Source organism: Pseudophryne corroboree, chromosome 9, assembly GCF_028390025.1.
Source record: "Pseudophryne corroboree isolate aPseCor3 chromosome 9, aPseCor3.hap2, whole genome shotgun sequence".
NCBI classification, from domain to species: domain Eukaryota; kingdom Metazoa; phylum Chordata; class Amphibia; order Anura; family Myobatrachidae; genus Pseudophryne; species Pseudophryne corroboree.
The window spans coordinates 316,593,066-316,605,134 of record NC_086452.1 but is presented as its reverse complement, the minus strand read 5'-3'; the positions used below and the strand labels follow the sequence as shown (position 1 = coordinate 316,605,134).

The window sequence follows — 12,069 nt, the reverse complement described above, 5'->3', positions numbered from 1 at the left end:
GAAGCGGCGCGGACCTTCCCCGGGACGTAGGAGTCATCGGCTGGCTCCCCCTGACCCCCAGGGTGGACACCCCCCTTGGGCAGCAAGTGGAGAAGGCATCTGGCGGTGGGGGACAGCAATAAAGCAGGCACCTAGGAGACGTGGCGGCCATTTTGGATCCCTCTGGAGAGGTTGGCTATGTGAAGGTAGTGTGCCTGTTTGCAGTGGGGGACTTTGGACTGGGGCTGCACGGGATCTGGTGGCCCTCTGGCTCTACTTTAGCTGTGTTCCCACTCTGGGGCCTCTGCTGAGGGATCTAGGCTTTTACCTTTTTTTTTTTGTGTGGAGCTTTAGACTTTTCCTCAGCAGTATCTTCTTCTACTACAACTGCCCCATCCTGTGGCCACGGGGTGTAACTGCATGCACTTCTCCCACAGTGTGCTCGATACATAATAGATATTATACTGCAGGCTTCATTGGAACGCAGTTGTCCCAGCACCGGCCGTGAAAATCAGATGCGTTGTCCACATGGTAAAATGACCACGCTATTATGATGTGATTGCTCTGAGATAACTCTGCCTCCACCCGACTACATGATATGACAATTCAACTTTCATGTGGATCCTTCTTTGATTGCTATTACTGACGTCTCCTGTCTCCAGTTCCTCTATTTGTGTCGGTCAGCTCCATTATGCCTCCCAAGAAATGTAAGTCAGCGAAATCTGTTTCCCAAGTGGCGTTCTTTAAACCTTCTCCTCAAGCCGCTAAAACAAAAGATGTCCGGAGTGGCTCCTCTCAGTCTGCTCTCCCTGTGTCCTCGCCGCGTCCGCCCCTACCACTGTCACCGCACACTCCAGCTCTATCAAGGATAGTGACTCGCTTACGGTGGGCGCTATGAAGCATCTCCTAACGCAATTTAAGGATGAAGTTGCGGCAGAATTCAGAGCGACTATGAAGGAATGCCAGAGATCTATTGATGAGATTGGTGGCCGCACCGATCACTTAGAAACAAAAATGGGTGAAGTTGTGTCGTCGCATAATGACCTGATCTCTTCCCATGATCTGCTTCAAAATGAGGTCACAGCACTCAGAGACAAACTTTCGGAGCTGGAGGACAGATCGAGACGTAACAATATAAAGTTGCGAGGTGTTCCAGAGGCTGTCGCCAATAGCGCGTTGAACGATTTTGCAATTGACCTCTTTAGCAAACTCCTTCCCTCATACCGCTCGGCGGACTTTCTGATTGATTGCATCCATAGGCTCCCTAAAGCCAGGAACGCTCCTGATGGGGTCCCCCGAGACGTCCTTATGAGGTTACATTATTTCCATGTGAAGGAGGCAATTTTGAAAGCTGCAAGACCCTCGGATACTGCTTCGAAGGCTTTGGGCTCACTTCAGCTATTCGGAGACCTGTCCCCTGCCACTCTAGCGAAAAGGCGCTCTCTTTACCCCATCACGTCAGTGTTACGCAAAGAGAACATTCTATACAGATGGGGATTCCCTACAAAGTTGCTTATTTCTCGAGAAGGTTCCACTGTAGTTATAACGAACGTTGAGGAGGGTAAAAAGATCCTCGCATCATGGAACTCTGCAAGCTCATCTACACACACCTCGCCCGAACGAGGCCTTCAGCGGGACTGGACCTCGTTGGCTGCTGATCTTTGAGTATCATCTGTTCTATTATGCTTGCATTGTTTTTATATCTCTCTGATCGTTTTGTTATATCATGTTTCCTATTTTACACCAGTTCCTTGGCGTATGCTTATTATGGGTGTTTATGTACGGCCTATTTGAGTGTTGTTAGACTGTTTTTTCGGTGATACCTCAACACCGTTGGTTTAATGTTTGTCTGCCTCTGTTGCCCCGTCAGCCGCCCACGTCTCTTTGTCAGCTGGGTATTCTACCCTAGATAATTTTTTTGTTTGTTTGTTTGTTTGTCTATTAATCGCGGAAGCTGGCGATGCGGGGGTTCAGAGATAGAGGTCCGAGAAACTGCATCTTGTTAAATTTTGGTTCGGGTGTGGGCAGAGTGACCACTACCCCCCCATAGAGTAAATCTGAGTCGCCATGGTTAGGCGTCCAACCGTGCCCCCGAGAGGGGTTAATGTTATGTTTCCTTTAATTGTTATTCTCCTTTTTCTTATCCTTTCTTTCTCTTTTCCTCTCCTTCTGTCTGGAAATTGTTGCACATATTTTCTACATGCCAGCTGGTTGATGATAATTTTGCAATCTTCGATACCTTTACAGTATGGTTAACATTGTTTCTATAAATGCAAAAGGTCTTAATTCCCCGCATAAGAGGAAGTTAGCACTTAATTATTTTCATAAACTTAAGGCTCAAATCATAGCCGTCCAAGAGACACATTTTATTAATTCGGCCCCTCCACGGTTTACTAATGTGAGATTTCCCCATTGTTATTTGGCCAATGGACCAACGAAGAAGGCGGGGGTGGCAATCTTGGTGTCTCAACATTGCGCGTTCTCCCTCACGTCGCAATACTGCGACCCTGAGGGGAGAATTCTAATCTTGGTGGGCACTCTTGAAAATAAAGAGGTGACGATTGTTTCTTGTTATGCCCCGAACACCAAGCAACTAGCATTCTGCAGGAAACTCTGTGCTAAGGTGCAACAAGTGGCCAAGGGTGCTCTACTTTTCTTGGGGGACTTTAATTTGACGCTTGACCCTTTGGTTGATAACTATGGCAAGCGGCCCTCACTCTCCAGTCAGCTCCATAGGAATGCAAAGGGCTTTAGTCAACTATTGGCGGAATATGATCTTTTAGACCTTTGGCGCGTTAAACACCCCATGGATAGAGACTACACATTTTATTCCCCAGTACATGCCTCTTATTCCAGAATAGACCTAGCCTTAGCGGATAAGTGGACTCTAAAGTCCATCCGTAAAATTTCCATTCTCCCCATGTCATGGTCGGATCACTCCCCACTATTTATCGAGTGGGATATTGGTAGTAGAAAGATTACCCAGCCCCCTGGCGCTTAGGTAAACAAAGTCTTCTTCAGCCGGAGACCAAGCAGGCTGTCCAAACCACCATAGATTATTACCTCTCTGAGAACTCCCCTCAGGAGACATCCATCTTCACATTATGGTGTGCCCTCAAAGCAGTATCGCGAGGGACAGCAATTCAAGCTGCGGCTAAACTTAAAAGGGAATATCGTAAAAAATTTGAACAAGCTGAGCGTGCAGTCGCTTCCTTGAAGAGTTCTCACAAGGCACATCCACATGATAAAACCCTTCTTAAATCATTGCAGGAAGCCAGAGAGGCAGTAAACGTTTTCTATTTAGCAGAAGTCCAACGCAACCTGCATAGACTGAACCAAAAATTCTATGTATATGGTAACCGGGCTGGTAGACTGCTGGCGAGGAAGTTGAGGGGCAGGAAAGCTAAAGAAAAAATTCATATTGTTCATTCGGATAGGGGCAGGAGTCTATGATCCTGACGAAATTGCAAATGTCTTTGCATCATATTACTCTAAACTGTACAACTTGAAGGAGGATTTCTCCACTTTTCAACCCACAGGCATGGATGTTCAAAATTTTCTGGGCAATTTTCCTCTCCCTTCGCTGTCACCGGAGTCTTGTAGCTCCCTTAGTGTGCCCTGGACTTTAGCGGAAGTCGAAAAGGCTATTGACTCCCTTCCAGCAGATAAGGCCCCGGGTCCCGACGGTTATCCTTCTGGTTTCTATAAATCCTTTAAGGAGAGTTTGGCTCCGGTACTCCTATCGGTGTTTAATGAAGCCTCAGAAGCCGGGCGCTTCCCCAGGGAGATGCTGGAAGCTCAAATCATCACCATCCCCAAACCGGGAAAAACTCCCACCTCTGTCCAAAATTTTAGACCAATTGCTTTATTAAATACAGACTTGAAACTTTATGCCAAATTAATTGCCAACCGTATCAGTCCCCTCCTCCCCTCTCTTATCAACCCTGATCAAGTGGGCTTCGTGTTAAACAGACAGGCCCCAGATAATACGCGAAGAGTAATTAATGTTATTGAACATTCTGCCTGTAGAAAAGAACCCCTCCTAGTTTTGTCTCTGGATGCCGAAAAGGCGTTCGATAGATTGAACTGGGACTTTATGAGATTAACTCTAGACAAATTTGGCTTCTCTGGAAGGATCTTGGACTCTATCCTGGCTCTCTATTCCTTGCCCTGTGCGAGGGTCTTTGTTAACGGATGTCTATCTTCACCCTTTGACATCTCTAATGGCACTCGTCAGGGCTGCCCGTTATCTCCTATTATTTTTGCGTTGGCGATAGAATCTTTGGCTGCTTGCATTAGATCCCGGGACTCGATTAGTGGCCCTGTTATAGGGGGCATTTCTCACAAAATCAGTTTGTTTGCAGACGATATTTTGTTATGTCTTTCTGATCCTGAGACTTCCTTGCCAGCTCTTCATGCCGTTCTCCAAGACTATTCGGATGTCTCCTTTTATAAATTGAATACTAATAAAACTGAGGCCCTCCCACTCAATATATCTCCGACTGTGGTCTCTAGGTTGAAGGAATCGTACAAATACGCCTGGAAGTCCTGCTCCCTGAGATATCTAGGGATTCATTTGTCCAGTGAAGATAATTGAATTGAATGTAATTATGCCCCATTATTAAAAGCCTTTGCGGAGCTGACTGGGGAGTGCATGCTGCAGGAGGTGTCTTGGCTGGGTAGAGTTGCTGCTGCCAAGATGGTCCTATTGCCGAAATTAATGTATCTGTTTCGCGCCATACCAAGACCCCTTCCCAAACTCTTCTATAATAAATTTAATCAGGTCCTGATTTCCTGATTAGGTATGTGTGGGGAGGCTCTAGGTCGAAAATTGCTAAAAAGATTCTTATTCTGCCCAAACAAACCGGGGGGGGGGGGGGGGGGGGGGGGTAGCTTTCCCAGATATAGAAAAGTACCATGCTGCTTGTCTGTTAAGTCAGTCTAGAGACTGGTTTGACACTTCGAGCCTGAAACCTTGGGTTATTTTGGAGGCTTCCTATCTGAATGCTGTTACTCTCTCTGATTTGTGTTGGTTACCACCTTCTGCTGCCCGTAGTAGGTTCGGATCTTGCAAGTCTATTAAAGCGACCCTAGATTCATGGCATAAACTAGTGTCCTCTTCGGAAGAGATCAAATTGCCGTCCCCCTGCCTGTCGTTGACCGCTCTTATGTCATTGATTCGTAACATTACATTAGAAGATTGGATTCGGAAGGGGCTCTCCACTGTGGGTGATTTTTTCTTAGGTGACGTCTTGATGTCCTTTTCTCAATTACAAGAGAGATTTGGGATTCGGACTCAAGACTTTTTCAAATATTTGCAGGTGAGAAGTTGGTTACACTCATTTTCTCCGCATCTTAACAAACCTTCTCTTCCGGCTTATATTAAAAGCCGAATGGAGACGTCCTCCCACAAATATGGGATTACGTGGTGGTATCAATTTCAATTAACTAGCAGCACACAGACTAACTTCAAAGCGCAGATTTTATGGGAAAGAGACTTGAATAGATCCTTTACTGATGCAGAATGGGACAGTATATTTAAGTCTTGTTTTAAAGTCTCCAAATGTATTAACCACTCCGAAATGTTCTATAAGCTTATACAGAGGGCCTACCTCACCCCTGAAAGACAAAATAGAATCTGGCCTTCACAATCTAAATTATGTTGGAGGAAATGTGGTTCAACGGGGGATATCTTTCATATTTTTTGGGCGTGCCCACTTATACAACCACTTTGGAGAGAAGTTTTTAAAATGGTTAGCAGGGTTTTAGGGTTCTTCATTCCCCTGGACCCAGCTTTAGCGTTATTTCATTTGTACATAGACCACCTCTCCGCAGGTGATCGTTATGCCTTGGGGCATATCCTGATAGCTACTAAAGCTGCTATAGCCCAATTGTGGAAATCTGAGAATCTTCCTTCCCTAGCGTCTATCCAAAATAAGATTCTCAAACACTACATTTTTGAAACAGCGGAAGCTAAATATTCTTCCTCAGCTAATTCTATTCACCTGAAGTGGTTAGGTTGGTCCGACTATAGGGGGAGAGAAGGTAGGCTAACCGTCTATAGCTCTGCAATTGATTTATCTGTGCTTCACCCCACCTAGACTGACTACTTTAAGAATGTTGTAATATCAGACAACTTTTTTGGTTTTTTTGGTTTGTGCTATGCCTCTTTTTTTGTGTTTTTTTTTTGTTTCTGAACGACCAATGTAACCAATTGTATATTCATCCAACTGTGCGTTAATAGTGCTTTGATTATGGTAACCATTCCAGACTGCCCCTATGTTTCCCTTTATCTCTTTTTTCTGTTCCCCATTTCTGTGTGAAAAATCTTCAATAAAAATTTAATGTTTAAAAAAAAAGGAAAAACACCTACATTAATAGACACTTTTTTTTTTTTTTTTTTTGCCAGTTTATATATGTTTTAATCACATTTCAATAGAAACCCAAACCAGTAAACCCCAACCAGTGTTTCTGGTGTGTAACAGAAATGTAGTAAACTAATATGGAATATTCTGTAGTTAATTTTTACCTTTTTACATAAAAATTTTTTTCAATCGGTTTTCTTTATTGAAGCATGACAAACACATAGCATCAAATAAGTCCTTGCAATATAAATACAGTATAACACACACCAGGAGTAAGTGTCACGTTCCACAATGGTGGCAATAGCGTATTCCTAAAACACTGTTCCTTATGTGAGTGGGAGAGGGTATGTATGTTACTTTCCCATGTCTCGAAAAATCTTTCGGTGAGCTTCTCCTTTTTATTATGACATTAAATTAGTGTTGTAATTTACAATATAGGAAACAAAACGGGCAGTTTTTATTTTAATTTTTTTGAGGGGGGGTTACATGATCTTTGTAAGCGAGGATACAGTTAAGTGCTAAGCAGGAACATTTTATATGAATCCTAAGCCTATTCTGTGCTAATTTCATATTAATTTTATCCTCTATTTCTCTCGCATCCATAAGGGATACTGGGGTTCACTTAATACGATTGAGTATAGAAGGGGTCGAAAGGAGCCAGTGCACTTTAAATTTCATAGACTGGGTGTGCTGGCTCCTCCCCTCTATGCCCACTCCCACAGGCAGTTTAGAAAAAAGTGCCCTCAGGAGAGGATGCACACTCTGGGAGCTCCAGAGGATTTTTCTTCAGTTTCTTTTAAACGTTATTATTTTAGGTATACTGTCTGGGCAACAGTATACCTGCACCATGGGAGTTAGGGGGGAGGGGGAGGTGTTGGTCACCAACCTCTATAAGGTGTCAGAGCAGCTTCCCTGCTGCAGGACCAACGTCCTGAGAGGTTGTCAGTTCCGGGGTCACTATCGCAGCACGCCGTACACCCCTAACAAAGCCTGAAGGTGACATCAGTGGTGAGTATCGGGGGCCCCGCTAGGGTGCGGCAAAACGCAGGGGCGGCATACGGGACCCTCCAGAGGGGGACCCGCTATAGCTCCCCCCTGTGTACACTGGCAGCGGTAGTGCAAACTAGCAGTCTCTGTGATGTTTGCACATGATAGGGAGACTTTGCCAGTATAAATATTCTCTGTAGCTCTGGCGCCATTATAGGGGGCGGAGCTTTCTCTTAGCGGGACCAGCTGCATTTTGGCGCCTTCCTCTGCCCAGCGCTGCAGCAGCAAGGACACACTGCTCCTCCAGACACTCCGGGGTACACAGGAAACGGGTACAGGGGTGTGTTACAAGGGGGAGAGCCGCTATTGTACACAATCTAATGTCCTGAATAGGACAAGTAATGAGTGTTGTTACTGTAATTATGGTCAAACACGCAGTATGCAAGGTTTGTCACACCAGATTCTCCCCTTTTACAACTGGTTCCCTATCGTGTGACCAATGCAGTCAGTCTTCCCAAGTTAGTGTGGAGACTGGGGGCTGAGGGTCAGGAGCCATCCTGGCTCAGTGCCATAAAGGCTATGATGGCAGACATGTCATCTCAGCTCAATGCTAATAAACAGACAACACAACAACAACTGCAACAGGCTGTTGCAGACCTCTCTGCTAAGGCTGATGAAAGACAGCCCCCCCTCACTGGTTCAGGGCCTCTTAAACGTAGACTGCCTGCTCTACTCTCAGAATCTGATGAGGATATTCAGGAGGAGGGGGAGGATTTGGAACCTAATATAGAAGATTCCACTTCTGCACAGGTTACTGAGCCCCTTATTCTTGCTATCAGGGATGTATTAAAAATACCTTTGGAAGACGCTGCTGCACCGCAATCGTTTTTCCTAGAGCAGAAGAAGCTTAACATAACCTTCCCTGATTCTATGGAACTAGACGAGGTTTTTAAACAAGCCGGGAAAACTCCTGAAAAAAGATATCGGGTTACAAGGAAGTTTTCACGCTCTTTCCCATTTACACCAGAAGGTAGGAAGAACCCCCAGCCGTTGATGTCTCAGTCTCCCGCCTCTAAGAAGGTGGTACTGCCGGCCCCTGAGTCTTTTCAGCTCAAAGACCCTGGGGACAGGAAAATTAGAAATTACAGTAAAGTCTATTTACACAGCGGCTGGTGTATCACAAAGACCTGTGATAGCGGGTTGCTGGGTGTCTCATGCCATCCATACCTGGGCGACTCAACTTTAAGAGGTCTTTGCGGGGGATATGCCCCTGGTCACTACGGTGACACTCCTCAAACACATTCAAGACACTGCACGCGTGTTGTGTGACTCTCAAGGAAATAGGCACTATTAATGCTAGGACTACTACCATGGCAGTATCAGCGCGCAGAGCTTTGGGGATGCGTCAGTGGATTGCGGACGCAGATTACAAGCGCAGTGTTGAGTATTTACCTTTCTCAGGGGAGTGGCTCTTCGGGGTTGAATTAAATACATGGATTTCTAAGGTCACTGCAGGAAAATCCACGTTTCTCCCCTCAGGGGCCCCGCCGGCTAGGCGTTCCTACCCAGGGCCGTCCAACCAGTCCTTTCGGACCACTAGGTTCAGATCAAGAGACTGAGGTGCCTCCAATGCGGCACGAGGCACCAGAGGTAAGTCAAGAAAACCAGTTGCTGCTGTTTCCCAGGTACCAAGCACCAGTGCAGCTTCCACAAAAGCCTCAGCATGACGGTGCCTACCCACCCCGAGGGGACCTCGAGGTGGGAGCTCATCTGCACCACTTCAGCCGCATCTGGGACAGATCCTGCCAGGATACCTGGGTAAGGGACCTAATTTCCCAGGGCTATAAGCTGGAGTTCGACAGCGCTCCTCTCCAATGATGTTTCATATCAGGCTTAGCAGCTTTGGAGGAGATACGGGTTACGCTGCAACAGGCTATCCTAAAGTTGGTCCAGTCCAAGGTCATTGTTCCAGTACCACTGCCACAACAGGGAGAGGGCTACTACTTCAACCTGTTTGTGGTGCCAAAACCGGACGGTTCGGTACGACCCATTCTGAATCTGAAATCCTTGAACCCTTACCTCAGGGTTTTCAAGTTCAAGATGGAATCCTTGAGAGCAGTGATTGCGGGCCTGGAGGAATGGGAGTTCCTGGTCTCTCTGGATATAAAAGGACGCTTATCTCCATATCCCTATTTAGCCGCCTCACCAGGCTTACCTGCGGTTTGCCCTGCTGAACGATCACTACCAGTTCCAGGCCCTACCCTTCGGCCTATCCACAGCCCTGAGGTTATTCACCAAAGTGATGGCGGAGATGATGTTCCAACTCCGGGTCCAGGGGGTCAATATTGTCCCTAATCTGGATGATCTCTTGATAAAGGCAAGATCCAGAGAGCTTTTATTGCTCCATATAGACCGCACTATCCAACTTCTGTCACACCATGGGTGGATCCTCAATTTCCAGAAGTCCCACTTGGAGCCAACCCAGCGGCTCCTTTTCCTGGGAATGTGGCTGGATACTGTGGCCCAGAAAGTGTTCCTCCCAGATGACAAAGCAAAAACACTTCAGGAGATGGTACGACTTGTCCTACGGCCTACTCTGATATCCATTCATCTTTGATAAAGTTGTTGGAAAAGATGGTAGCCTCCTACGAAGCCATTCAGTACGGAAGGTTCCATGCCAGAACTTTTTAATTGGATCTCCTGTGCAAGTGGTCCGGATCACATCTTCTAATGCACCGGATAATTCGGCTGTCACCTCAGGCCAGGCTCTCCCTCCTGTGGTGACTACAGTCCTCCAACCTACTGGAAGGTTGCAGTTTTGGGATTCAGGATTGGATCCTTACAACAGATGCGATTCTGAAAGGATGAAGAGCTGTCACCCAAGCAGCTCAGTTCCAGGGCAGATGGTCAACCCACGAAGCCCTTCTTCCAATCAATGTTCTAGAACTTCGAGCGATCTACAATGCTCTGCTTCAGGTCTGTCCTCTGCTCAGGGATCAGGCGATTCAAGTTCAGTCGGACAACGCCACAGCAGCGGCTGACATAAATCGACAAGGAGGGACAAAAAACAGAGCCTGCATGCGAGAGGTGTCAAAAATACTCCTCTGGGCACAAAGAAACGCAAAAGCGATGTCCGCCATCTTCATTCCGGGGGTGGACAACTGGAAAGTGGACCTCCTCAGTTGCAATGATCTCCACCCGAGAGAGTGGGGTCTCCACCAACAGGTGTTTCAACAGATCATCGACTTGGGGGTTCCTACAGATAGACATGATGGCTTCGCAACTCAACAAGAAGTTTCGCTGGTATTGCTCAAGATGCGCTGACGTCTCCTTGGCCTTATCGCTTGGTTTACCTGTTTTCTCCGATTCTGTTGCTTCCGAGGGTGCTCAAACAAATCGGGAATCAAAGAGCCCAGGCGATTCTGATTGCCCCAGATTGGCCTCGGAGGGCGCGGTATGCAGATCTGCTGGACATGTCTGCAACAGGGGCCTATGTGTCTACCCGGACTTACGGCGACTTATTTTGACAGCTTGGAGGTTGAGCGGAGCATCCTAGCTCGCAAAGGCCTTTCCAAGAAAGTTATTGCAACCATGGTTCAGGCCAGAAAACCTTTAACGTCAAAACACTATCATCATATCTGGAGGAGATATGTCTCCTGGTGTCCTGGTGTAAGGAACGCACATATCCACCTGCAGAGTTCCACTTAGGACGTCTCTTACGTTTCCTGCAGGCTGGTGTGGATAAGGGCTTACGTCTGGGTTTTCTTAAGGTCCAGATTTAATCTCTCTCAATTTTCTTCCAGAAGAAGTTGAGTGTTGCCAGAAGTTCAGACCTTCTTGCAGGGAGTTCTACACATACATCCTCCCAATGTGCCATCCACAGCACCCTGGGACTTGAATGTGGTGTTGGAATTTCTACAGTCCTCCTGGTTTGAACCTTTGATGACGGTAGAAGACAAGTACCTCACGTGGAAGACTGTGATGTTGCCGGCCCTGGCTTCTGCTAGGCGTGTCTCAGAATTGGGGGCCCTATCGAGTAAAAGTCCTTACTTGGTCTTTTATGAGGACAGAGCTGAGGTCAGGACTAGACAGCAGTTCCTGCCGGAGGTGGTCTCTGCATTCCACTTGAATCAACCGATTGTAGTCCCGTCAAGTTCTGGTACATCTGCTCCTCCGGAGTCGTTGGGTGCCGTGAGGGCCTTGAAGAGAACGGCTCATATCAGAAAGACTGATTCCGTGTTCGTGCTGTATGATGCAGAAAAAGGGTTGCCCTGCTTCAAAGCAGTCCATTACTCGTTGGATTAAGTTGACTATCCAACAGGCCTTTGTGTCGGCAGCCTTGCCCGTTCCACAGTCTCTGAAGGCCCACTCCACAAGATCAGTGGGGTCTTCCTGGGCTGATGCCCGTGGAGTCTCGGCCTTGCAACTATGCCGAGCTGCTACCTGGTCGGGGGAAGAACACCTTTGTGAAGTTCTACAAGTTTGATACCCTTGCCAAAGAGGATACCCAGTTTGGGCAGGCAGTACTGCAGGCGTCTACGCTCGTTCCCGCCCTGTCTGGATGCTTTGGGACATCTCCATCGTATTAAGTGAACCCCAGTATCGCTTATGGATGCCAGAGAAAATGGGATTTTAATACCTACCGGTAAATTCCTTTCTTGTAGTCCATAAGGGATACTGGGCGCCCGCCTCTGTGCGTTGACTTCTCTGCAGGTTTTTCTTTTTCAAACGTTACCTG

At 46.9% G+C, this 12,069-nt stretch overlaps 1 pseudogene; it reads left to right on the top strand.

Moving 5' to 3' along the window:
* LOC134958089 (X-ray repair cross-complementing protein 5-like) overlaps positions 1-12,069 on the top strand; it is a 230,080-nt pseudogene that overhangs the window by 78,794 nt on the left and 139,217 nt on the right.